This window comes from Engystomops pustulosus, chromosome 2 (assembly GCF_040894005.1).
Source record: "Engystomops pustulosus chromosome 2, aEngPut4.maternal, whole genome shotgun sequence".
Lineage (NCBI taxonomy): Eukaryota > Metazoa > Chordata > Amphibia > Anura > Leptodactylidae > Engystomops > Engystomops pustulosus.
Window position 1 is genome coordinate 195,082,069 of NC_092412.1, and position 27,329 is coordinate 195,109,397.

At 40.2% G+C, this 27,329-nt stretch overlaps 2 long non-coding RNA genes across 2 annotated transcripts; both read left to right on the plus strand.

Annotated features, from left to right (window-relative positions):
* Positions 1–395: 395 nt before the first annotated feature.
* Positions 396–7,177, plus strand: LOC140116695 (uncharacterized). The gene is made up of 3 exons (XR_011852917.1): positions 396–441; positions 2,726–2,806; positions 6,985–7,177. It is a non-coding gene; the product is annotated as an uncharacterized lncRNA (long non-coding RNA).
* Positions 7,178–16,896: 9,719 nt separating this feature from the next.
* Positions 16,897–22,934, plus strand: LOC140116697 (uncharacterized). The gene is made up of 3 exons (XR_011852919.1): positions 16,897–16,949; positions 21,205–21,285; positions 22,711–22,934. It is a non-coding gene; the product is annotated as an uncharacterized lncRNA (long non-coding RNA).
* The last annotated feature ends 4,395 nt before the right edge of the window (positions 22,935–27,329 follow it).

Sequence of the window (27,329 nt, forward strand, 5' to 3'; positions counted from 1 at the left end):
TTAGGGGAATGGGCTAGAGATAAAGGTGTGATCCTGTGCCTTCAGGGTAATATCTGGCAACTGAATAGTGGCTGTGGATGAAAGCTTAAGGGTAACACAGGCTTCTCTTCCACCTTGGCCACTGAATCTAAATTATATTATCTTAATTTCATGAACTGACAAATGTCATAAGATCTGCAAATGTCAATTCATAAGAATTATTTGTGTGTGTACTCAATCTACTAAAATATGTAGTAAATTCCAAATCATAAAACAGAAAATAAATATATTTGCATGAGAACAATAAACAGAATGATCCAGTTTACTGTTTAATCACCAATATTGATTTGTGAATCCCCCCCCCCCTAAGATTCTGTTATATAAACCCACATGTGTATCCCAAGAAGTAATCTGCTCTGTGGTATTCAGTCCTCCTGCATTCAGCACTTTCTGAAACACACGGTATGTACTGCTATCTGTTTTACCTGATTCTTACTTTTACATGTTTTATGCTTTATTTTACCTACTTTCATAACACATAAATTCTGTACAAACAATTCTAAAGGGGTTTTGGTAGCACAGAACTATTAATGACCTATATACACTACTAACATAGCTTAAACAACATAGCTACATCTGTAATTGCCACATTGCAGGTACATCACTCACTAAAGTGAAATAACAGGGGTAGCATCACATGGATCACCCCATCCGATAATTTTTTTTTTTCGACCAGAAAAACCCCTTTAAAACATGTTAAAAAAATTTACATTTTATATTAGTATTAGAAAATGTATACTTAAACCTAGTTACAGGAGCCAATGTTGGTGCGTTATTAGAGGGTCTAATCTAACTTTACACCTCCTAATAGTTGGTAATATTTATTCCTGGAAATTGGAATGAAAACTACCTTGAGTTTTGGCACATGTTATTCAAACAGAGGATTTCCACTCCTAAAAGCTATGCCGCTTTCCCTGTAAAAGTTAAAACTGTTTGTCATGTAGGCATATGGGAGGCTCCACCTATGTTACATATGTTATACTGTATGTTATAATATAACAGCACCAAGTCACATGTGATGTTGTGAACAACAGAGCAGCTGTAAATTAGAGATAGGTTCCTCAAGACACTTGATAAAATGGGAGTTAAGGACCATTTAGAGAAAGGACTATTTTACTTTTTTTTGGCAAAGTCATTTTTTTATACGAAAGTTAGTGAAGATGGTGTTGTTCCCAGGTGCTGTGAAAATAACAAACTTACCTATTACACTCTAGTGTCCTGGTCCAGCACAGCGCCTCTGTCACTTCCAGAATTTCTTATCATAGAAAGGCAGGGCAGTTTCTAGGTAGTTTGTTGTAAAGATCGAATCTCAAAAAAGGTTATTAAAATATATACAATTTGCCCAGATTTTTTTTGCATAAACAGCCCACCACAGATTAAAAATATTAGAGACATGCATTCATGTATGGATTACAGTGTAGCAGCACTATCCCGCTATTTTAGCTGAAAAATTGCTCCCCCTGAATTAATTCTAATATAATGTGTCTTTCAAATTATAATATTGCACCAGTCATTGTATTCCAGTATGGAGTTCAATATATAAGTACAGTACTAGAACAGAACTGCTAATACAGAAACACAGCCACAGGACCATATGAACTAGAATATGTACTAGATATATACTGTGCCCCCTCCTTAAAATGCCATCCTCCCTTGAAATCTACAATATAATGCAATGCAGTTGTTTTGCAATATATTGTACAAGTGATCAAACAACCTACAGTTTAAATAACTGAAAGAATAGTCAAAGCCAAAATAATCTTTCAATAATATGAAAAAAAATAATCAAATGTCTAAATCGTATCAATGTAAAAGTCCTCACATTTTACAAACAATGACACCTTACACAGCTCCTTACACTGAAGTATAAAAAAGTTATGGTCCCAGAATATGTTAATGCAAAGCGTTTTAAAGACTTGAAAATAAAGCCCATTAGAATATGTTTTTGCCAATTCCGCAACATTTTTTTTCAGCTTCCCATTACGTGGCACAGAATATTAAATGGTACCACAAGAAAGTACCACTTGTCCCACAGATAACAAGCCCTTAAATTTGTAAATGAAAAAATAAAATGATTTGGCTTGTGGAAGGAGAGGGAAAAATGGAAATGCAAAAACATGAAAAATCCCGGTCCTAAAAGGGTAAATCTTTTTCAAAACTGCATTGGGGTGGGACATAACCTTTGCACGAACTGCTCTACAAGCAGTTGCTACAATAACACTTCATCCTGTAGAAGAGGCTAAAATATGTGTCTGTGATGGTTATATAATCTAAGTCTGTTCACCTGGGAAGGATCAATGTTTCTTTATTATACTCAACACTCCTGAACAGGTTGTGAGAAGGGACTCCTTGCATCAAATATCACTTTTCAGAATACTGTCCCCAGCACTGTGGTCTTTCCATGGCATCTTTCCAGTACACAGTACATTTTTCACTGACCCACCACAGTCGTGTGCCTCTGGCCTACAACAAGCTGAGGGCAAAGTATGGAAGAGGACATGGATATCTTTGTATGCAAACTACATGAAGTTCTGCCTCAAAATATATATGCAAAAAATATTTCACATGTTGTTGCTGATATTCTGTGCACAAACTTTCAAACTTCCACTCATATTAAAACAGTAAAATAGATAAATTGGTGCAAGTAGTGACATTTTTGACTTTTCAAAATCAATATTTTTCATAGACCAAACATGGCCTTCACAAAGAAATCTCTGTTCCTTGTACTTTTCCTTGGAATGGTTTCCCTTTCCATTTGTGAAAATGAGTAAGTATTCATGTTATGTGCTACAAATATATATTATATAGCTATATATAAAGGCACGGAAGGAAAAAATGCGGGGTTGAATTGATAGACGCACTACATCCAGAATAAGGTGATGAGAATTTTATTGAGATTTTGACGCGTTTCAAATAACATAACACAAAACATAACATAACATAATTAGTCATTAGTAGAGTATAATAACATTAACTATGTTATGTTTACTAATTATGTTATGTTTTGTGTTATGTTATTTGAAACGCGTTGTCAAAATATCAATTCAACCCCGCATTTTTTGGTAAATGGTGAAAGCTAGTCATATCAAATGGCTAAAGTAAAATAAAATCATTATGAGTATACATGGAGATGATATGCAAGTAGATAAGGGTAAATATACATGAGTAAATATGAAATATGTAATATAAAATATAAATAAATAAATAAATTCACGCATGAAAAGCAGATCTATTAGATCTAAAAAAAGGCAAGAAAATACAATAAATAAATAATATACAATATATATATATATATATATATATATATATATATATATATATATATATATATATGAAATACAATATATATAAATGAAAATAAAATAAAATGTATGACCTATGGCAGTGATGGCGAAACTTTTAGAGACCGGGTACCCAAACTACAACCAAAGCACACTTATTTATTGCAAAGTGCCAGCATGGCGATTTAAGTAGTAACTTTTTGCTACCTGTTCTACCACAACTTTCAATCATATTGGCCTCTTGAAGACAACAAAACAGTTGAAAGAAGAAGGGCAAATTTTGACTAATGTTATAGCATCTCCCCAGTACAGGATAGAACTGAGAGCATCATTTCTAGAGTCTCCTGGGACTGCAGGATGATTCTTTGAGTTCTAAGTTGATGGCTTGGGTGCCCAAAAAGAGGGCTCTGAGTGCCACCTCTGGCACCCGTGCCATAGGTTCGCCATCACTGACCTATGGTGTGCATGTGTATGTGGGCTGGGAACAGTGATGGGTGTATGATGGCTAAGAATATATGTGTGATGGAATTGGATGAATAGGACTAAATATATATAGAGGGTACGTAGAGTTTAATAAAATTAGATGAGATAAATAAATAAGTAAATAAGTCTATAAGTAAATGAATAATTAGATGTATGTAAAAAAAATGAAGGGAAATAGATTGTGAAATAATCATATTGAGGGGGACCATTGGGAAAGTGTGAGAGTATGGTTCTCATGAGAAAAGTACCTGCAAGGGGATCCTGCCGGGTGAGTGGCAGAGATGATTCTCTGGCTGATGCCCAAACCTTGGAGGGAGGAAGGAGAATATAGGGGGAGTTAGATGAGGATGTGGGAAAGTCGGGAGGAGATGTCTGAGGGAGGGAAGAGCTCACCGTGATGTCCAAATACCGCAGAGAGGTGGCTGCGTGCTGGCACTGGCACGCTTTGAACAGGACGCGCTCCAGCCAGACACGTGGTTTTTATTGACAGCCTCATCGGCTGGGAGTGGGTGTGCGGGGGACAGTGCGCAGGCGCTGTCATTAGAGATAGTGGATGCGGAGGGATGAAAGATCGTCGATCCGGGAGCAGAGAGGAGGAATGGTAACGATTTAATAGAACATAGTGAAGAATAGACAATGTTCGGGATAAAGTAGATTAGTTGGTTGTTAATCAATTATATGACAAGGTGTGTGCAGATGATTTAGGGATGGAGATACAAATAGTAAATGATAAATAATGAGAGGTGGATGACGGTATAATGGTATAATAAATAAATGGATAAAAAAAAAAATAGTCATGCAGGTATGAATGAATGAATGAATGAATAAATAAATGAATAAATGAATAAATGAATGAATGCATTTTTTCCTTCCGTGACTTTACACTTCTTCTGGACCACCATTCAGCTCCGGGGTTTGACGCTGCATCTCCACCGTGGCTCCCCCCCCCCCCCTGTTTGTGCAAATATCCTTTGGCGCCTGGCTCAAGAAATCCCCCAACTTTTTTACTTTAATAGCTATATTTACAGGCAGTCCCTGACCTAAGGACACCCGACTCCAAGATACATACAGATATCTCTGCCCACTGTGACCTCTGGTGAAGCTCTCTGGATGCTTTACTTTGGTCCCAGGCTGCAATGATCAGCTGTAAGGAGTCTGTAATAAAGTTGTTTTGATATTCCTTGTTCCCATATCTGCAAATAATTTTGAAACTCACTTGGACAAAAATGTTTTTGTCTTTATTACAATTATAAAATATATAGTCTGACTTACATACAAATTCAACTTAGAGGGGTTTTCCAGGAATAAGCATATTTCATATTCAAATGAATTATTAAAATATAAGCTAATATTTAATGAGTTGTTATTTAAAATTGTGTGGACATACTACCTACTATAATATATATATATATATATATATATACATATATATATATATATATATATATATAAAATATATATATATATATATATATATATATATATATATATATATAATGGGCCATAATATTTTATGAATCATAAAGGCAAACTATTTAAGCTCCTTTTTGTGGTTAATGACTTTGAGTTTTGTTGTCTTAATTTATTTATAGCATCATGGTTTTTTGTATCAGAAGTTCATATTTATGCAATACCCCTTTAAGATCTAAAGAACCAATCTTGTATGTAACCCGGGCACTGCCTGTATTATATTATATAGAAATATAAAATATTAAAAAATTATCTATTTTTAAGCAATTTAAAAAAAAATTATCATGGTCCTGCTCCGTCTTCGGGTCCTTGAATGGATACTGCATTGCATGTGCATCCGCAGTAGATGGGGATTTTCCACGTCTTCTATTACAATGTGCAAATTGCACATTTTATTAAATGGTGCTAAACGAGACAACCTTGGGTCTTTGTGTGACCCGAGGCTATGATAGCAATAAATCGTCGCTCCCAGTACACATCTATCTAGCACACTCACTTCCCAATATATATGTATTCAGCACACTGCCCCCAGTATATAGGTATCCAGCAAGCTGCCTACACAAATATATATATATACAGCACACTTCCCCCTCAATATGTATGTATCCAGTACACTTCCCCCCGGTGTATAGGTATATTGCCTTCCCCCCTCCCCCCAGTATATAGGCATTAAGCACACTGTCCCTCCAGTACATAGGTATACAGCACACTACCCCCATGTATATAGGTATACAGTACACTGCTCCCCCAGAATATAGAACATTGCACCCTCAGTATACAGAATACATTTTTCCCACTATACAGCACACTGCCCCCCAGATACAGCACATTGCACCCAGTTCATAAAAAATACTCACCTTCTGGTGCACCCTGCAGCTCCTCTTGTCTTTCTTCAGCAGTAGTGCGGGCAGAGGCAACTCCGGTTGCCTGCGTCCATCCATTTCCATCACCAGGTGGTGCCCTGCCCTGCCGGTGGAAGTTGATGTTGATGAGTAACTAGTGCGGTGTTGGACATATACTGAAAGTGCATTAATGAAAGAAGGATTATTCCACTATGAATGTAGGAGGGTTTACACTCTGTCATTACTCACTCTCTCATTACTTCTTTCATCATTGAAAAATTGTTGCTTTGTTTCTAAACCAATTTATTTTTAGACTTAAGATTATAAAAAAGATAGATTGTAATGGAAACAATTAGTAAGTAGAAGATTCAACAATTAGGGTTTTGCAGGTTTTCATGACGGTTTCAGAAAAAAGGTGAATTATAAAAATGGTGCATGCAGTGCGAGTGTGACTGATTGAATGTGACTGAATACAATGCAAAAAGTCCAGCCCAACCCCAAGACTGAGCTATGGTAAGACCATGGAAATGGAGATGTCAGGGTTAGCGTTACTAACATTACATTATGGTAGAACAGAACACATGGGTAAAGAGTTCTATAAGTGTAATGACCTTTTTCCCACAATGGTAATTTATATTACACATTTATCAGGCCGCAATCCTACACAGGGGGAGGTTTCTACAAGATTTTCTGCAGCACATTAGTAAATATCCCCAGTAACTAATATTTATGTATAATATTATGTTTGTCAGATCTTTGTACTTAAAACCACCAGCAACTAAATAATAGCACTAAGGTAATTATTATATACTAGGGATGAAACAAATCAAAATAATCTTTAATTGAATGTATGTTTCCTTCTAACACAGGAAAAGAGAGGAAGAAGAGGAAGATGAAGAGGAAAGTCTAGAAAAGAGAGACTGGAAAGAAACTGCAAAAGACATTTTTAAAAAGATAGGAGCAAAAGTAGCAAAAATAATATCTGATAAACTAAACCCTGCACCACAATAACAGATGTTACCAAAAGTTATGCCATAAATATATTAAAGCATATTTAACTGACATGATGGTCTGTTTTTTTTATAAAAAATATATATGAGACGTATAGAAAAGAGAGATTTATTTCAGTCTTGGCTATTAAAAAATGCAAGGCCAGCGACATTGGGATATAATCCCTTCAGAATTTAAAACTAGTTTTTATTCCACTAAACTAGCAGCTTCCTCAGGTAGAATATGAAATTTACTTTATAAAATTACCCTAGATCAGTGATGGCTAACCTATGGCACTGGTGCCAGAGGTGGCACTCAGAGCCCTTTCTATGGGCACTCAGGCCTTCACCAGAGAGGACTCCAGGCATCTTCCTGCAGTCCCAGACAGCCCAGGACTTGCTGTGCACAGAGCTATTTTAAAGTGACAGCTCAACCTGGGACTATGTTCTGCTTTATTGGTGTCCTCAGGTGCTGGTATCAATGAAAACTGTGACAGAGAAGGGAGTATAAATCACAAATTAAATTTCTGTGTTGGCACTTTGCGATAAATAAGTAGGTCTTTGTTGTAGTTTGGGCACTCGGCCTCTAAAAGGTTTGCCATCACTGCCCTAGATCTCACCCATTTACATGTATCTCTTACGGCGAACACGGATTTAAGTCTGTGTTTGGATTTGGAATACCAAAGTTACCTCCATACTGTTCTGTGAGGGTGGCACGGTGGCTGAGTGGTTAGCACTTCTGCCTTGCATCGCTGGAGTCCTGGGTTCAAATCCCACCCAGGATCAACATCCGCAAAGAGTTTGTAAGTTCTCTCCATGTTTGTGTGGGTTTCCTCCGGGTACTCCGGTTTCCTCCCACAATCTAAAAACATAGTGTTAGGTTGTTTAGATTGTGAGTCCCATGAGGACAAGGATCAATTTGACATGCTCTGTGCAGCGCTGCGTAATCTGTGTGCGCTATATAAATAATTATTATTCAATCCAAAGTCTTACTACACTGCAAACTAAAAAAAAAAAATTGTCACTGAAACTGTGTACACTGTCACATAGAATAAATCATAAAAAATGTGAACTACTGGACATATTATAACTAGAGATGGGCGACAAAATTAGTTTTGACCCGAATCGAATCATGGCAAATCATGTTAAAAAACAGGTATTTCCTGTCTGCAGAGAGCCTGTAGGGTGTTGTAGAACATTGTGCCATGCTTAAATATGCATAGGCACAGGAGTGCATAGGAGTGGTTTGGTCTTCAAACAATGTTGTGTTTTAGTATGACATGCACATGACAGCCGCCACTCTTAGAATCACTTAACTTTTCTATTCCATGTGCACTTACAGAAGCCTGAGAAGGTAACATCTGTGCCAGCTCAAAAGGACTGAGCGGAGGGCCAAGATCCAACTATAACATCAAAGAGTGCACTCTTTTTACACTGACTTTAGATGATTCCATATATGTAGAAACTCCCCAAAAGAGTGGAGAGGGTGTCTGCAGTAATTTTGCATTGACGTCACTAATCATTTTGCCCCTCTTTGCATCCGTCAGTATCCGCTTTCAATCGGTCAATAATCCATCATCAGTATTGCCTAAGCCAAAAACAAACAGGACTTGATCCAAAAGAGAGATGACCAGTAAATGGGATATTTGCATCTCTGTGTTCTGTGTCCACACCTGCTTTTGGCTATCAATCCTGAAACTTTTCATTCCTTCTGACAGATGCAGTGAAAGGGGAAAACCAAACATAGTGGCGAAGGGTGAAAGGGTGGTGGAGGGTGAAAACAGCATTATGGAAATCACAGGGTGTTCCAGGGAGACAGCGGTCAGTTGGCAGCAGCATGAGTAGGCCGTAGAGTGGCACAATGATAGAGTGCGGAGGTAGCGGCAGCAGCATCATGAGGTCAGAGAGTGGCACAATGACAAATTCTAGAGCTGGCAGCAACATGGTAGGCAACAAAGTGGCACAATGACAGAGTGTGGAGGTGGCAGCAGCAGCATGAGGTCAAAGAGTGGCACAATGACAAATTTTGGTGGTGGCTGCAACATGGTAGGCTACAGTGTGGCAGAATGACAGAGTGTGGAGGTGGCAGCAGCAGGAGGTCAGAGTGTGGACAATGACAAATTCTGGAGAAGGCAGCAACATGGTAGGCCAGAGAGTGGCACAATGACAAAGCGTGGATGTGGCGGCAGCAGCAGGAGGTCAGAGAGTGGCACAATCACAGTGTGTGTAGGTGGGCAGCAGCAGTAGCAGCAGCATGAGGCCAGAGAGTGGCAAAATGACAAATTCTGCTGGTGGAAGAAGCATGATAGGCCACAGTGTGGCACCATCGGCAGTAGGAGGTCAGAGAGTGGCACAATGACAAATTCTGGAGGTGGCAGCAACATGGTAGGCCAGTATGAAAAGACTATAGTAGCTGATAATGATGCTTGAATTCACTTAAAGTATGGGAACAGTATAAAGAGTGAATAAAATGTAACTTTTAATATTAATAATTAAAATTATTGATAAAAAATAATAAAATGTTGAGAAAATGAGAGCACTCATAAGCAATTAGACTGTCTAAAAGGAATAGACCAAATGTCTAGTTCTACCATAGGCAAAGGAGTCCTTCAAAGATATGCCATATTTGTGTATAGTTCAATGTTCCACAAACTAAAAATGATATAAAAGGACTCACCACTGAGATGATCTATGGTTGAAAAAATATATATAGGAAGCAGCGTCTCCTGTTCACCCGTCTTGATGTGTACCTGGATTCTGATGAGGAAACTGGATCCTGTGTCTCAGAAAACCGTTCTGCGGATAGTGCGTACACAATAGGGGCGGTGTGTGGAGGCGTGTGTCCAACAGGATATGGTCAAACTGTCAGAAAAAACGGGGGATTGGGTAAAAGTACTTACCCTATTAACCCCTAACCAGACAGATGACTGTTAATCCCTAAGTTTCCTAACCTCGGAGCCGCAGCCCTAAATGGCTGCCACCCCGACTGGAACCTTTCCCTATAAACACTGGCCCTGTTAAAGGCATGGTAGGCCAGTAGCAGCAGCGTGAGGCCAGAGAGTAGCACAATGACAAATTCTGGTGGTGGCAGCAACATGGTAGGCCACAATGTGGTGTTGAGTGTGGAGGTGCCGGCAGCAGCAGAAGGAGGTCAGAAAGTGGCACAATGGCAGAGTGGGGAGGTGGGTGACAATTCCAGTCCCTGGTAAAGATGGTGGGAGGCAGATGGTGTATCTGACAGCAGATGTTTGGCATCAGGGGGATGGCAGCATCAGAATAGAGGCAGGTGGCCAAGTGGGTTCTCCTTGGGGTAACGATGGCCCCCACCTCACAGAACACCCGCTCTGATGCCACACTACTAGCCGGGCAGCACAGCTTCTCTACTGCAAACTTAGCAAGTTGCGGCCACACATCAAGTTTGGCTGCCAGTAGTCCAAGTAGGCCAACACCTGCTCGTGCAGGGTCTGCTCCATGTCTTGTGGGAACACAGCCTGACAAGGTAACGTCTGTGCCAGCTCGAAAGGACTGAGCTGAGGGCCAAGATCCCACTATAACATCAAAGAGTACACTCTTTTTACACTGACTTCAGATGATTCCATAAATTACGACAGAACCTGTTCTGTTAAACGTGGATACATATAGAAACCCCCTAAAAGAGTGAAGAGGCTGTCTGCAGTAATTTTGCATTGACATCACTGATCATTTTGCCCTTCTTTGCTTCTGTCAGTGTCCGCTTTCAATCGGTCAATAATCCATCATCAGTATTTCTTAAGCCAAAAACAAACAGGACTTGATCCAAAACAGAGATGACCAGTAATTGGGATACTTGCATGTCCTCTGTGTTCTGTGTCCAATCCTGCTTTTGGCTATCAATCCTGAAGCTTTTCATTCTTTCTGACAGATGAAATGAAGGGGGAAATCCAAACATAGTGGGAACGTCATAGAGTTGGTGAGGGTGAAAACAGCATTATGGAAATCACAGGGTGTTCCAGGGAGACAGCGGTCAGTTGGCAGCAGCATGAGTAGGCCGTAGAGTGCGGAGGTGGCGGCAGCAGCACCATGAGGTCAGAGAGTGGCACAATGACAAATTCTGGAGCTGGCAGCAACATGGTAGGCCACAGAGTGGCACAATGACAGAGTGTGGAGGTGGCAGCAGCAGCATGAGGTCAGAGAGTGGCACAATGACAGAATTTGGTGATGGCTGCAACATGGTAGGCCAAGGTAATGCCAGAGTGTGGAGATGGAAGCAGCAGCAGGAGGTCAGAGTGTGGACAATGACAAATCCTGGAGGTGGCAGCAACAAGGTAGGCCAGAGAGTGGCACAATGACAAAGCGTGGATGTGGCTGCAGCAGCAGGAGGTCAGAGAGTGACACAAGCACAGTGTGTGTAGGTGGGCAGCAGCAGTAGCAGCAGCATGAGGCCAGAGAGTGGAACAATGACAAATTCTGGTCGTGGCAGCAACATGGTAGGCCACAATATGGCACAATGACAGAGTGTGGAGGTGCCAGCAGCATCAAAAGGAGGTCAGAAAGTGGTACAATGGCACTGAGTGGGGAGGTGGGTGACAATTCCAGTCCCTGGTAAAGATTTTGGGAGGCAGATGGAGTATCTGGCAGCAGATGTTTGGCATCAGGGGGTGGCAGCATCAGAATAGTGGCTGAGGCAGGTAGTTAAAATCCACACTCATTTCTTAACGTTTAGGGGAGGTGTTATGGCTGATCTAATCTGATGCATAAGGCATTGGTGTATTAAAATCCTGGCCGATCCACGTCTGATTAATCTTGACAAAGGTCAGTCTCTCCACATTACAGGTGGCCAAGTGGGTTCTCTTTGGGGTAACGATGGCCCCCCCCCCTCACAGAACACCCACTCTGATGCCACACTACTGGGCAGGACAGCTTCTCTACTGCAAACTTAGCAAGTTGCAGCCAAACATCAAGTTTGGCTGCCCAGTAGTCCAAGTAGGCCACCACCTGCTCGTGCAGGGTCTGCTCCATGTCTTGCTGCTGCTGGTGGCAGCTACCCTCCTCACTAGGCGGGTAAAGGAAGCTGCTCATTAAGGACTCCAGACTTAAGCTGCTGCTGATGGAGCTGCTACTGCTCCTATCCCCCATCTCTCCACAGCAGCCTTGGCAGTAGTACGTGAGCGAAGACTGCCAGGAACCCCCTGTTCAGACCTGACAGAGGATGGACAATGGCGCACATAGCCGGTGGCCAACTGTCTGCAAAATATTTCTCTAGAGTACACCAGTTGTTCCTCCCTCTCGGCAGCTGGAAAATAGGCACCAAGTTTGGAATGGTAGCGAGTGTCGAAGAGGGTGGAAAGCCAAAAGTTATCCCTATGCCGGAAGTTGACTATTTGGCTGTCACTAATTAGGCAAAGCAGCATGCTGCTGGCCATCTGCGTAAGTGACTCCCCGCCTCCATCTCCACTGTATACTGCCAAGGTGCTTCTGGGTCATCTTTCTCGTTTTCTACCTCCTCCGGATGCTCCTGCTCTTCCTCTCCTGTCACCTGAGTAGAAAAACCACTAATTTCACCAGACTCTTCTTGTCCTCCAATGTCCTCCTCCGGCTCTGCCCCCACTGGACTCATGTGGCCATGAGATGTAGTCGCCACTTCTACAATGCCCTGACCAGACAGTTTATGCAGCATCTGTTCCAGGACATGAAGCAGTGGAATGACGTTATTCATCCCGTAGTCCTGCGACAAATAATTTGGCCTCTTCAAAGGCCCTGAGCAAACGGGCTGCCAGTGGCTGACATCAAAGTTACACAGTGGAGTACTCCTGTCCGCTTGCATCATGAAAAAATAACTGGCTAAAATGGCATGTGTGCCACTAGGTGCTGATGCTGTCGCTGTGCCAACAGGATGGACCACCACATCTGAGACATGTTTCTCCCAGGCCATTGGATGGTGACACTGCATGTGTTGACGCAGGGCCGTGGTACCAACATTAGCTCCCTGGTACGTATACACACTCTCCTCTGGTGTCTTAACAAAAAACTGCCACACCGCCGAGTTGGTGATTTTACCGCCAACAATCTGCACTGAGCGACTACTAATGCCGCTGCCTTGCTGAGCCCCTGTGCCGCTGCTTACTTGTACCCAGCAACCATTTGGCTCCCATCCTCACATTGGTGCCACCCTGCTGACTCATGGCCACAGTAGCAACTTGCTGTCTGTTTCACTGCCTGACTACTTGCGAGTGCAACATAACCTCCTATGCCATTCTCCACATCTCTACTTTCCCACCTACTGCACTAAGCAGTGGATGTCTGCCCCACCTCTTCACTGTAAAGCAGCTGCTGACTGACCACAAAGAGTTCGTCCTCACTATATAGTGGCGCTGAGCCCAGACCACCTAGTAGATCTCTGGTTGAGGGAAATTCACAGGACAGAGGCTGGTTGAGGACAGGTGAGGGCCGCTGACCTTCTCCTGGGCCATGCCAAGTAAGGGTTGCATCTGATGAACCCACAGACTCTTGGCTGGGGTTGTCAGATGTCATTCGGGAGGAAGTTTATGACCTAGTCAACCAATCGAGAACCTTTTGGGATGTTCATCAACACAAAGCCGCTAGATGACACCGGCAGTTCTGGCCTCAGAGTCACCCCTGCTGCGATATCCCCTTACTGTGCTGCGACCTGTGCCTCCTCCACCTGCCACCTCTATGTCTGACATAATGGCTAGTCAACTATGTTGATTTGACACAGATTTCTTGATATCAACTTTAGCAACAAAAATAATTGAAATTTGGGGAATATAGAACCCCAAAAACTGACACCCTAGACTTTGGGAAAAAATCACTCCACCAACTATGTGGATTTGACACAGATTTCTTGACATTCTTGAAATTTGGGGAACAGATTTGTGCAGAACCAAAGTTTTCCTGAAATTCCATAAACGAATTCCACTTTATTAGAATCGATTCGCCCATCTCTAATTATAACGTCTGTACCCTTTTGGGCTTTAGCGACATCCTCACTTCCCCATCCTCACTCCTTTAATGAAATGTCCACCCTAGATGCCCCTCTTTAATGAAATGTCCAGCCCTGATGCCCTCTTTAATGAAATGTCCACCTCCGAAGCCCTCTTTAAGGAAATGTCCACCCCAGATGCTCCCTTTTAATGAAATGTCCACCCCAGATTCCCCCTTTCATGAAATGTCCACTCCAAATGCTCCCTTTTAATGAAATGTCCACCCCAGATGCCCCCTTTACATAACCCTCCCCCATCATGAATTTAATGTCCACAGCCAGGCCCTCTTGAAAAAAAGAATATATACTCACCTTCGGCGCCACATCATAGTGATGAGTCCTGGCTGGAAGAGGAGAAGATGGAGCTGCGCCGCTGGGGAGAAGAAGCTAAAAAGTAGCATAGATTTTCTTTTTTTTCAAAATGATAGGGCCCGGGGCTGGTTAGTGGGTACTGTGATCCCCACGGCCCGCCCTTTTGATTGGAAAAAGGGAGGGCCCTTGAACACAGTCCCACTAGACCCCCTATGATGGCTGCTCCGTGTGCATATATCACTATTGACAAGGCTTGTGGTCTGTGTGATCCTATTATAACTATCCGTACTTTTACATAGTTTTTTACAAGTTGAAATTAAAAAAAATACAGCTAGGGGAAAACAGTTTAATTTCAGCTACTTCTACTCTGGTAGAAGACACTATTTTCTCCGCAGAAGGAGACATGGTCCTCCAAAAAATGCATTACGTGCAGTTGCCTTACTAATGTCCAGAGTGCACCAGATTAATGAAGCACGGCGCAAGTGCTTCATTAATTTGGAGCAGACTGCACACGCAAAACATGCATAAACAGAGTGAACCATTTTTTTTCTGCCTAAGGGGCATGCACCACAATTATGTCAGACTTGTTGGCATAAATGTGGCGGCTGCTGTGAATGTGCACTGAAACAGCACTTCAGGTGCAGAGTATTGTGTTGTGGTGCACATATTGCCGGCCCGACACACTACTGGCACAAATTCTACATAAATACTTGTGCAAGCAGTTTGCACATGTATTTACGTGTAAACAGCACAAGAAAACTGGTGCAGACCAGTTAATAAATATTGGCCAATGTCTGCAACTGGGGCAGGGGTTGGTGGATGGGCCAACATGACTTGTGGCTGAGATGGCTTTAATGTTTTCATGGATGGTGAGGTAGATGGGTCTGCACTTTCAACAGTTTAAGCATGATAAAGATAATGGGGCAGATTTACTTACCCGGTCCGTTCGCGATCCAGCGGTGCGTTCTCTGCGCTGGATTCGGGTCCGGCCAGGATTCATCAAGGTAGTTCCTCTGACGTCCACCAGGTGGCGCTGCTGCGCTGAAGTTCCCTGAAATGCACTGAAGTTCACAATCCTATCCTGGATGAAGGTGAGTGCAAGCTCCGCGACACAATTTCCTTTTTTAAATGCAGCGGTTTTTCGAACTCCGTCAGGTTTTCGTTCGGCCACGCCCCCCGATTTCCGTCGCGTGCATGCCGGTGCCGATGCACCACAATCCGATCGCGTGCGCCAAAATCCCAGGGCAATTCAGGTACAATCGGCAAAAATCGGAAATATTCGGGTAACACGTCGGGAAACCGCGAATCGGGCCCTTAGTAAATGACCCCCACTAAGTTGGACATTGAGGCACCGTCTGATCAATGCCTCAACTTGTTTGGTCTATTGTTGTAGAAAATGGAACATGGCCTTTCCTAGCTGCACCAGCTCCATCTTCTCATCCGCAGATTTGTCTCTTAATTCCTACTTTCCTATTATTTAAACATCTGCAGTTCTGCAGACTGCACTTAGTATGTAGATGGAGTTAACACGGACACAGCAAGATGCAGTTATAACTCACAATTTAGTTCAGCTTCAAGCTCAGGTACCTGAACCTGCAAAATTACTACTAGTGATCAGAGGACCTGAACCCCATAGGTCCATGCAAGATTTTGTGGCTTGATTATATCTTCAAAGGTCTTTCATATTAGGGGAACATAGCTTTTATATATAGATGCAATTAACTAATGGGCTATGGGACTGGTTGTGAAGTTAGGACCATGTGATTAACCCGTTATCATCAAAAGTTCTGTTGATCCACAATGAAACATAAGAAAAAAGAAAGAGTGGAGAGTAACATGCTGTGTTACAAGAAGTGAGAAAGATGCGGCATAAGTCGATATAAAAGACTTCATTATGAGGGCATTCAGCTCCTGCCCTCCATATACAGGATCCAAGCCCTCAGCTCCAGTAGTCTATATAAATGTCTCCCTACTACTGCCAGCTACATGGGGACTTGTAGTTGGGCTACAGACACTGGAGTCCGAGGGTATGACAAATTACTCAACATCAGCTACTAAATATGCATCAAAGACATCCAGTTTTTTACATTTTAGGGGAATGGGCTAGAGATAAAGGTGTCATCCTGTGCCTTCAGGGTAATGTCTGGCAGATCTGCAACTGAATAGTCGCGGTGGATGAAAGCTAAAGGGTGAAATTTCCAAAAAACGCAGGCTTCTCTTCCACCTTGGCCATTGAATCTAAATTATATTATCTTAATTTCATGAACTGACAAATGTCATAAGATCTGCAAATGTCAATTCATAAGAAATATTTGTGTGTGTACTCAATCTACAAAAATATGTAGTGAATTCCAAATCATAAAACAAAAAATAAATATATTTGCATGAGAACAATAAACAGAATGATCCAGTTTACTGTTTAATCACCAATATTGATTTGTGAATCCCCCCCCCACCCCAAAATTCTGATATATAAACCCACATGTGCATCCCAAGAAGTAATCTGCTCTCTGGTATTCAGTCCTCCTGCATTCAGCACTTTCTGAAACACACGGTATGTTTGGCTATCTGTTTTACCTGATTCTTACTTTTACATATTTTATGCTTTATTTTACCTACTTTCATAAGACTTAACACAATTCTGTATCGGATTTGAAAGCACAGAACTATTAATGACCTATATACACTACTAACATAGCTTAAACAACATAGCTACATCTGTAATTGCCACATTGCAGGTACATCACTCACTAAAGTGAATTAACAGGGGTTAATCTAACTTTACACCTTCTAATAGTTGGTAATATTTATTCCTGGAAATTGGAATGAAAACTATCTTGAGTTTGGGCACATGTTATTCAAACAGAGGATTTCCACTCCTGAAAGCCATTCCGCTTCCCCTGTAAAAGTTAAAACTAATTGTCATGCATGCATATAGGAGACTACACCAATGTTACATATGTTATATGTTATAATATAACAGCACCAAGTCACAAAGTCACATGTGATGTTGTGAACAACAGAGCAACTATAAATTAGAAATAGGTTCCTCAAGACACTTGATAAAATAGGAGTTAAGGACCATTTAGAGAAAGGACTATTTTACCTTTTTTTTGGCAAAGTAATTTTTTTTTATACAAAAGTTAGTGAAGATGGAGGAAGAGAAGTTACAAGTGATCCTGCTTGTTGCTCGCTGATTTCTGTTATGGATTTAAATTGGTTGTCCATTGCGATGAGTTTTTTTTTGTTGTTCCCAGGTACTGTGAAAATAATAAATTACCTATTACTCTCTAGTGTCCTGGTCCAGAACAGCGCTCCGTCACTTGCAGAATGTCATAGAAAGGCAGGGCAGTTTCTAGGTAGTTTGTTGTAAAGATCGAATCTCAAAAAAGGTTAATAAAATATATATTTTAATAACCCTGATTTTTAGCATAAACAGCCAACTACACATTAAAAATATAGCATTAATGTAAGGATTACAGTGTAGCAGCACTATCCTACTACTTTAGCTGAAAAATTTCTCCCCCTGAATTAGTTCTAACATATTGGGGCAGATTTACTTACCAGGTCCTGTCGCAATTCCGCGGTTTGTTGTCCGCCGAGGATTCGGGTCCGGAGGACCCTTAGTAAATGAGCCCCAGTGTGTCTTTCAAATTATAATATTGCACCTGTTATGAATTATTATATTCCAGTATGGAGTTCAATAGTACAGTACTAGAACAGAACTGCTCATACAGAAACACAGCAGCAGGACCAATTTCCGGTCTCTGTATACATATGTACAGTATCCCAAATGATTTTTTAATGATTTACAGAGCCATCTAAATTACATGTATACAGTAACCCCATAATGAATGAATACATGCAGTTCTCCCTTTTAATTCATACTGTATTGAATATAGATGGATAATGTACCCTCTGTATTACCTATATACCTATATACTGTGCCCCCTCCAATTAAATGCCACCCTCCCTTTGTTTTATATATATATATATATATATATATATATATATATATATATATATATATATTTGATGCTTCTGTATACATATTAATGATCACACGCTGTATAGCACCAAGGCATCACCCCTGCACGTCAAAACTTTGCACTGGAGCAAACAATGAATATTCACAGTAGCTTAAAAACATGATAAAATCCCCCTCCTCAAGTATATAGGTATCCAGCGCACTGCCCCCAGAATATTAATATCAGACACATTGCCCGCCTCCCAATATGAAGTTCTTCGGCATACTGTAGCTTGCTCTCTCCCCCTTATAGGTAGCCAGCACACTGTAGCCCTCCAATATAAAGGTAGCCAGGACACTGTAGCTCCCCAGTTTATAGGTAAACAGCACACTGCAGCTCTCCCCAGTATATAGGAAGCCAGCACCCTGCAGCTTAGCTAGCACAATGTAGCCCCCCCAAGTATATAGGTACAGCTGCAGGTGCCCTGCCTCTCCCCCCCCCCCAGTTTCCTCCACTGGGTTGTGCTGTTGACGAGGGGTTTCTGCCGAGACACTGTATAATAACAGAGATAGAAAATAGAAAATTGTTCCCTGGGCACCCATTTAATCATTTAACCGCTTCACTTGCTACAAATGTGAATATATACCATACAGTTGTGAAGGGGTGTACAGAGAGGGCTCACAGAGAGCGCCTTCTCCATATGGTAAACAGCAGTCTGTCGGTAAGCAATTGTTAATTAATTAATTGTAGATAATTTGTTAGGTGCATTGGTCCAACCCAATAGCCCCTGACCGCTAGTGGGTGTAGCTTTCTTTAAAGTCTGGTAAACTCCCTACTCCCCTTTCCCCCAATGTCATTGGTGGAATAATGAAAGCTGGGAACGTGTTCAATACTCCCAGAGTTATCATTAGTCAGTCTATATTTCAGTCTGGCAGACACAGACTGTAATATAAAAGCTGTAAATCTAGAATATAATACAATACAGTTGTATTGCAATATATTATACAAGTGATCAAACACCCTACAGTTTAAATAACTGAAATAATACTCAAAACCAAATAAAAAAATCTTTTAGAAATATGAAAAAAAAAATTAAAATCACCCTCTTTCCTTAGAACATATGTAACAATTTATAAAGTAGTTAAATTATAAGCATATTAGGTATCGCCTTGTCCCTAAAGTATAAAAAATGATTATTCCTGGAGATTAACCCAGTAGTGGACAATATCACCTATATATTCAAATCAACACTTTTCACCATTTTGCCTCCAATAAAAATTTTAATAAAAAGTGACCCAAAGGTCATACATCTGTCTAAATGGTATCAATGGGAAAGCCCTCACATCTCACAAACAATGACATCTTTACACAGCTCCTTACACTGAAATATAAAAAAAAGTTATGGTCTCAGAATATGTTAATGCAAATCATTTTAAAGACTTAAAAATAGAGACCATTTTTAATTTAAAGGGAACCTACCACCACGAATCTACCTATAAAGGTAGATCGGGTGGTAGGTGGATGTAAGGGACGTGAGGAGAGCACTTTTTAGAGCTAATCCTCACGTCCCCGCTAACTTTTGGGAAACTTTATTGACCGAATATGTAAATTTAGTTATGCGGCTACTGGGGCGTGGAGTAGCCGGCACAAGGCTACACAGCGCGGCTACTCCACGCCCCAGTAGCCACATTACTCCTCCTACCCTGTTGTGTGCGGCGCGCAGCTCCTCGTAGCTGCGCGCCCTCGTCTGACAAGCCGGCTACTGCGCATGCGCAGTAGCTCCGGCCTCGGAGCTGGGACTGCTCAGCTGGCGTTCTGCACATGCGCAGAACGCCATCATATCGGATGAGGGCGCGCAGCTACGAGGAGCTGCGCGCCGCACACAACAGGGTAGGAGGAGTAATGTGGCTACTGGGGCGTGGAGTAGCCGCGCTTTGTAGCCTCGTGCCGGCTACTCCACGCCCCAGTAGCCGCATAACTAAATTTACATATTCGGTCAATAAAGTTTCCCAAAAGTTAGCGGGGACGTGAGGATTAGCTCTAAAAAGAGCTCTCCTCACGTCCCTTACATCCACCTACCACCCGATCTACCTTTATAGGTAGATTCGTGGTGGTAGGTTCTCTTTAATATTGCCAATTCCACAACATTTTTTTTTCAGCTTCCCATTAAGTGGAACAGAATATTAAATGGCGCCACTAGAAAGTACAATTTGTCTCAGAGATAACAAGCCCTTAAATTTGTAAATAAAAAAATAAAATGATTTGGCTTGTGGAAGGAGAGGGAAAAATTGAAATGCAAAAACATGAAAAATCCTGGTCTTGAAAGGGTAAATCTGGTTTTTCAAAGCTGCATTGGGGTGGGACATAACCTTTGCATTATAAATGTTTAGTTTTGTATCCAAAATCTACAGCAAGAATTACATCTCTGGACATGTGCAGATGGCGTGAGGTTAAATTTATTTTTGCTTTTGGACTTTCTGACATGGATTTTGTCTTGCATGGCGAAGATTTGAGTGGAATCCAATCAGATTCTGCTAGGAATATATGGGATGCCGCTTCTTTTGTTTTTGTATTTGTTTTTGTATTTAATCTGACCCAAAATCTTCTATAGAATTTACAATATTTACTCCATAAGCAGTTGCAAAAAATATTTCACATGTTGGTGCTGATATTCTGTGCACAACTCTAGGGAAATTTCATTAAAGTCATTAGCTAACTTGATGAATAAGAAGTTGAAAGTTCAATAAACTTTAAAACTTCCATTCATATTAAAACAGAAAAATAGATAAATTGGTGCAAGTAGTAATATTTTTGACTTTTCAATAACAATATTTTTCATAGACTAAAGATGGCCTTCACTAAGAAATCCCTGTTCCTTGTACTTTTCCTTGGAATGGTTTCCCTTTCCATTTGTGAAAATGAGTAAGTATTCATATTATATGACCCCAAGATACGGACCTCTATGCCCACTGTGATCCCTGGTGAAGCTTTCTAGATGCTTTACTTTCCAGGCTGCAATGATCAGCTGTGAGGTGTCTGTAATGAAGTTTTTTTTTTTATATTCCTTGTTCCCATAACAGCAAATAATTTTGAAAATCACTTTGAAAATTTTTTTTATCTTTATTGCAATTATAAAATATACAGTTCTGACTTACATACAAATTCAACTTAAAGGGGTATTCCAGGAATAAGCATATTTCATATTCAAATGGATTATTCAGGTAAACTTCAGGTCGAGCCGGAGCACTGGAAGCAAGAAGAGGAGAATTTTTTTTTATATTAATAACGGGAATAACTGTTATTATATTTTGATAGATTGGACGTTTTGGGACATCCCCCATAATCCGCTCCCTAGGCCCTTTCTATATATGCTAAATTTATTTTAATTTATGTTGGAAAAGTTTTTCCTAAAAGATCTGACCTCTTACCAAATAAGAGGTCGGATCCTGGTATCCCCTGCGCTGGCAGTCAGGTTTATTCATGAGGGGGCCGGCACTTCTCTGTATGGTCTGGCTTCAATATATACAAAGGAGCAAGAGATTTGTCATCTGACAATATACAAAATCACTTTATTGAAGTAACAAAAAGGCATACATAAGTATTCATTTGTATCCCGACACAGACAAGAAAGACAGATTAAAAACAATTAAAATTGTATCGAGAACATAAGTAAATTCATTGGCCAGAATTCCCTGTGAGGATAACTGGCAAAACAACTCCTGCACTATAACAGTATTCCAGAAGCACCCATAATCCCTAGTAACCAAAGTCAATGCTGAGTGGAAACCTGAACAATACACAGAACTTGATGTAGAGATAATAGAAGGTCAACAAAGGTAAGTCCTAAGTGTGAACTGGTCTCAATACATTACATGTCCAAGTGTACGTCAGGAAAGTCTCAGTCGGCATCCCATGTCAGATAGCCTTGGGGTGCTTTAGTTGGTGTGAAGGAGGTGGAGGGCTCCCCATGCGTTCTGTCCCCCAAATGGTATTTTGGTTGAAGGAACAACTTTCCCAACATAAATTAGAATTAATTTAGCATATATAGAAAGGGGCTGGGGACAGGATTATGGGGGGCATGTTTGGTGGGGGTCTTTTTGGGGATGACAGGTTTAACATCTTAATGATTTTTACTGTTTATTTATATTTATATTAGTTCTAGGGAAAGGGATTTGTATTTTTAGCTTATTTTATTTAATTATTTTAAACTTTTTTATTTATTTATTTTTACGAATTTTCAGACCCAGAATCAGCAACTAAATAATAGCAATACGATAATTATTATATATTAGGGATGAAACAAATCAAAATAATCTTTATTTGAATGTATGTTTCCTTCTAACACAGGAAAAGAGAGGAAGAAGAGGAAGATGAAGAGGAAAGTCTAGAAAAGAGAGACTGGAAAGCTGACGCGAAAGACATTTTAAAAAAGATAGGAGCAAAAATAGCACAAGTAATATCTGATAAACTAAACCCTGCACCACAATAACAGATGTTACCAAAATACAATGTTCCAGAAAGCATAATTATACTAAATTATGACATAAATATATTAAAGCATATTTAACTGACATGATGGTCTGTCTTTTTTTATATAGAACATATAGGAAATGTATAGAAAAGAGAGTTTTATTTCAGTCTTGGCTATTAAAAAATGCAAGGGATCACAATTTAAAACTAGTTTTTACCCCACTAAACTAGCTGCTACCTCAGGTAGTGTATGAAATTTCCTTTTATGTGAGATCTCACCCATTTACATGTTTCTCTTACGGCAAACGTGGATTTAAGTCTGTGTCCAGGATTGGAATACCAAAATTACCTCCATACTGTTCTGTAAGTGAATAATTTCATTCAATCAAAGTCTTACTACACTGCAAACTAAAAAAAAATAATGTGTATATAGAATAAATCATAAAAAATGTGAACTACTGGTGACATATTATAATGTCTGTACCCTTTTGGGCTTTAGAACCATCCTCTTTTCGTAAAGTATGGCTTTGTTACATTCTGTCCTTACTAATCTGAACACTGGTTTACTCTTACTTTCCTGGATGTTTGTGGATGGGTTTAAGTCTGTGTGGATGCACCTGAACCCATTATAATTGCCACGGACCTGCAGTTCGGGTCCTCTCTTTACTATACATTACATATATCCGCAACCCAAAATTTTCAAAATATAAAATTTTGCAAATATTATGCAATTATTTCAACTCTGAAATGGAATCATTATCACAATGATCGCCGTTTCTTTACCACTTAAATGACACATTAAGTATCTCTGTGATTGTACTGACCAAATAATAGAAAGTGTCATTCTTTTTCTGTCAATTTTATCTCCTTTGAATTTTTTTTACCATCTTCCGAGTACAATACTTGGGAAATTAAATGATACCTCTAGGAAGTACAATCTGTGCCACAGATATCAAGACCTCATACTGCTAAAAAGTTATGACTTTTGGAAGACGGTCAGTAAAAAGCAGAAACACAAAAACAGTAACACAGTTTAGGAATACCAAAATTACCTCTGTACTGTTTTGTAAGTGAATCATTTAGTAGAAAAATGTGTTCTACTGGTGACATATTAAAATGCCTGGATGCTTTTGGGCTTTAGCGCCATCCTCACTTCGTAAAGTATTGCTTTGTTACATTCTGTCCTTACTAGTCTAAACACTGGTTTACTCTTACTTTCCTGGATGTCTTTATTGATTTCCACACAACCCATCTATTTCCTATGTATTTTGATCAGGGTTCTAAAAAGTTAAAGGGGTTGGTCAGTTTCAGCAAATAATTGATATGGTTTGTATAAGGAAAAATTATACAATTTTCCAATACACTTTCTGTATCATTTCCTTACAGATTTTTAGAAGTATGTCACCAATTTTTTTTATAAATCTCCAAGGGTAGGTGATCCGCCCCTGGGGTTTTATTATTGGGCATAGCTGCCACAGCTTCCTCCTAGCGCCATTTACATATTCCCTGTCAGCAAATGAAAGGCAGGTAAGAGGTATCTCCCAGAGATAGTGAGTAATCTGTTCCCCAGTACAAAAAGCGTGATTGATAAAGGTTAGCATAAAAACAATGAGATATATGTAAAATACTAGTAGTGTCCTAAACAACTGTTCCCTCCCCAATATTTAAAGAAGAAAGACAAGCAGAACTTTCCTGGGCTCATGCTATAAGACTCACCATAAGTCTGACTTCTCCCTTTCATCATAATATCTAAGGGGTTGAAATGACCGCTTTTTGTGCTTCCCCTGATTCCAATATTGAGGCTTTGTCCCCTGATGCAGTAAATTTTGTTTCCTGAGCAGGGGGCAGTGATCAGCTTGAACTATGGGGATATATTTAATATAGTCGAGTTGGTGGACCACTCCGTCTTTACCCAAGGTCAGGGGAATTGTCTAACCCCAGGATGGCGAATATGTGAGAGGGACAATTCCCTAAGTAAAATAGCAACTGTGGATAGGCATGTGTCCCCAGTCGCCTTCCCCAGGTGGTCCCAACTGCTCTGTAATAAGTTATTAACCCCTTAAGGACCAGGCCCTTTTTCGTTTTTGCGTTTTTATTTTTCACTCCCCACCTTCAAAAATCTATAACTTTTTTATTTTTCCATGTACAGAGCTGTGTGATGGCTTATTTTCTGCGTAACAAATTGCACTTCGTAGTGATGGTATTAAATATTCCATGCCGTGCACTGGGAAGCGGGAAAAAAATTCTAAATGCAGTGAAAATGATGAAAAAACACATTTGCGCCATTTCTTGTGGGCTTGGTTTTTACAGCTTTCACTGTGCACCCCAAATGACATGTTTATTTCATTCATTGGGTCAATACGATCACGGGGATACCAAATTTGTATAGGTTTTATAATGTTTTCATACATTTACAAAAATTAAAACCTCCTGTACAGAAAAAAAATTCTTCATTTTGCCGTGTTCTTGGGCTAATAACTTTTTCATACTTTGGTGTATGGAGCTGTGGGTGGTGTCATTTTTTGCGACTTCTGATGACGTTTTCAATGCTTCTATTTTTAGGACTGTTTGACATTTTGATCACTTTTTATAGAATTTTTTCTATTTTTCAAAATGGCAAAAAAATGCCATTTGCGACTTCGGGCGCTATTTTCCGCTACGGGGTTTAACACAGTGAAGAACGGTTATTATATTTTGATAGATCGGGCATTTTCGGACACGGCGATACCTATTGTGTTTATGATTTTTACTGTTTATTTATATTTATATCAGTTCTAGGGAAAGGGGGGTGATTTGAATTTTTATGTTTTTTTAATATAATTTTTTTTTTTTTACTGTTTTTTATTTATTTTTTTTACTATTTTACAGACTCCCTAGGGTACTTTAACCCTAGGTTGTCTGATTGATCCTACCATATACTGCCATACTACAGTATGGCAGTATATGGGGATTTTGCATACTATCTATTATAATGTGCAGATCGCACATTATAATAGATAGCCTCGATCATGACAGCCTGAGATCTTTGTGTGATCCCAGGCTGTCATGGCAACGGATCGCCGCTCCCCGGTGACGTCACGGGGAGTGACGATCGGAGCCAAGATGGCGGCGCCCACGCGCCGCCGGCTCTTTAATGCCGCCGGCAGCTTTGCCGGCGGCAATCAAAGGGTTAACACCCGCGATCGGTGCAAGCACCGATCGCGGGTGTTAGCGACGGGCGTTTGCTTCATTATGAAGCAAATGCCCGGTGAGTATGAAGAGGGCTCAGCCTGTGAGCCCTCTTCATACTCCCCCATGCGCAGTAAGACGTAAGGGTACGTCTTATTGCGCTATGGGGTTAAAGTCCACTACCATTGAAATGGGGACTTCTAGTGCACTTAATAAAGGCCATTACCTCCCTTAAAACAGTGTTGTTACAAGGAGGTGGAACGTAGACAGAGACTAATAAATATATGTTCCCTTGTATTCGGCAGTGGAGGCATTCATACTGGCCATCAGGATCTAACTTAGAATTAAATAGCGTATATTCCGGCGTATAAGACGACCTGGTGTATAAGACGACCCCCCTACTTTCCTGTTTAAAATATAGAGTTTAAGATATATTCGCCGTATAAGACTACCCCTTTTCCAACGCATACAAAACACCGGTAAAAATTTAAAAAAAACAGATTTGAATTTAACATGGTCCTTTTTTTAATTTAAATTCTTATGACATGCAGGTATATAGCAGGAAAACTGTTGCTCATAAACATAAGGCATACAACAACAACATTACCATCGTCCATTTTACTGTAAATGTTACCATACTGTACCTTAAATTTTTATTTTATTAAATATTCCATGCCATGCCAAAAATTCCAAATGCAATGAAAATGGTGAAAAAACGCATTTGCGCCATTTTCTTGTGGACTTGGATATTACGTCTTTCACTGAGCGCCCCAAATGACATGTCTACTTTATTCTTTGGGTCAGTACGATTAAGGGGATACCAAATTTGTATAGGTTTTATAATGTTTTCATACATTTACAAAAATGAAAACCTCCTGTACAAAAATTATTTTTTTGATTTTGCCAACTTCTGGCGCTAATAACTTTTTTATACTTTGGTGTACGGAGCTGTGGGTGGTGTAATTTTTTGAGAAATTTGATAATATTTTCAATGATATCATTTTTAGGACTGTAGGACCTTTTGATCACTTTTTATAGATTTTTTTATATTTTTCAAAATGGCAAAAAAGTGCCATTTTCGACTTTGGGCGCTATTTTCCGTTACAGGGTTAAACGCATTGAAAAACCGTTATCATATTTTGATAGATCGGGCATTTTCGGACGCGTCGATACCTGATGTGTTTATGATTTTTTATACAGTGGGTTTAGTGGCACTTATTGGTCTCTGTTTAACCGGTTTTGGGTGCAGCCACAATGGGTCTTAACACCAAAAAGGCCCAATGAAAAAGTTTGGCAAATATTTTTTGTGTGTGTGGGCACGCTCAAAA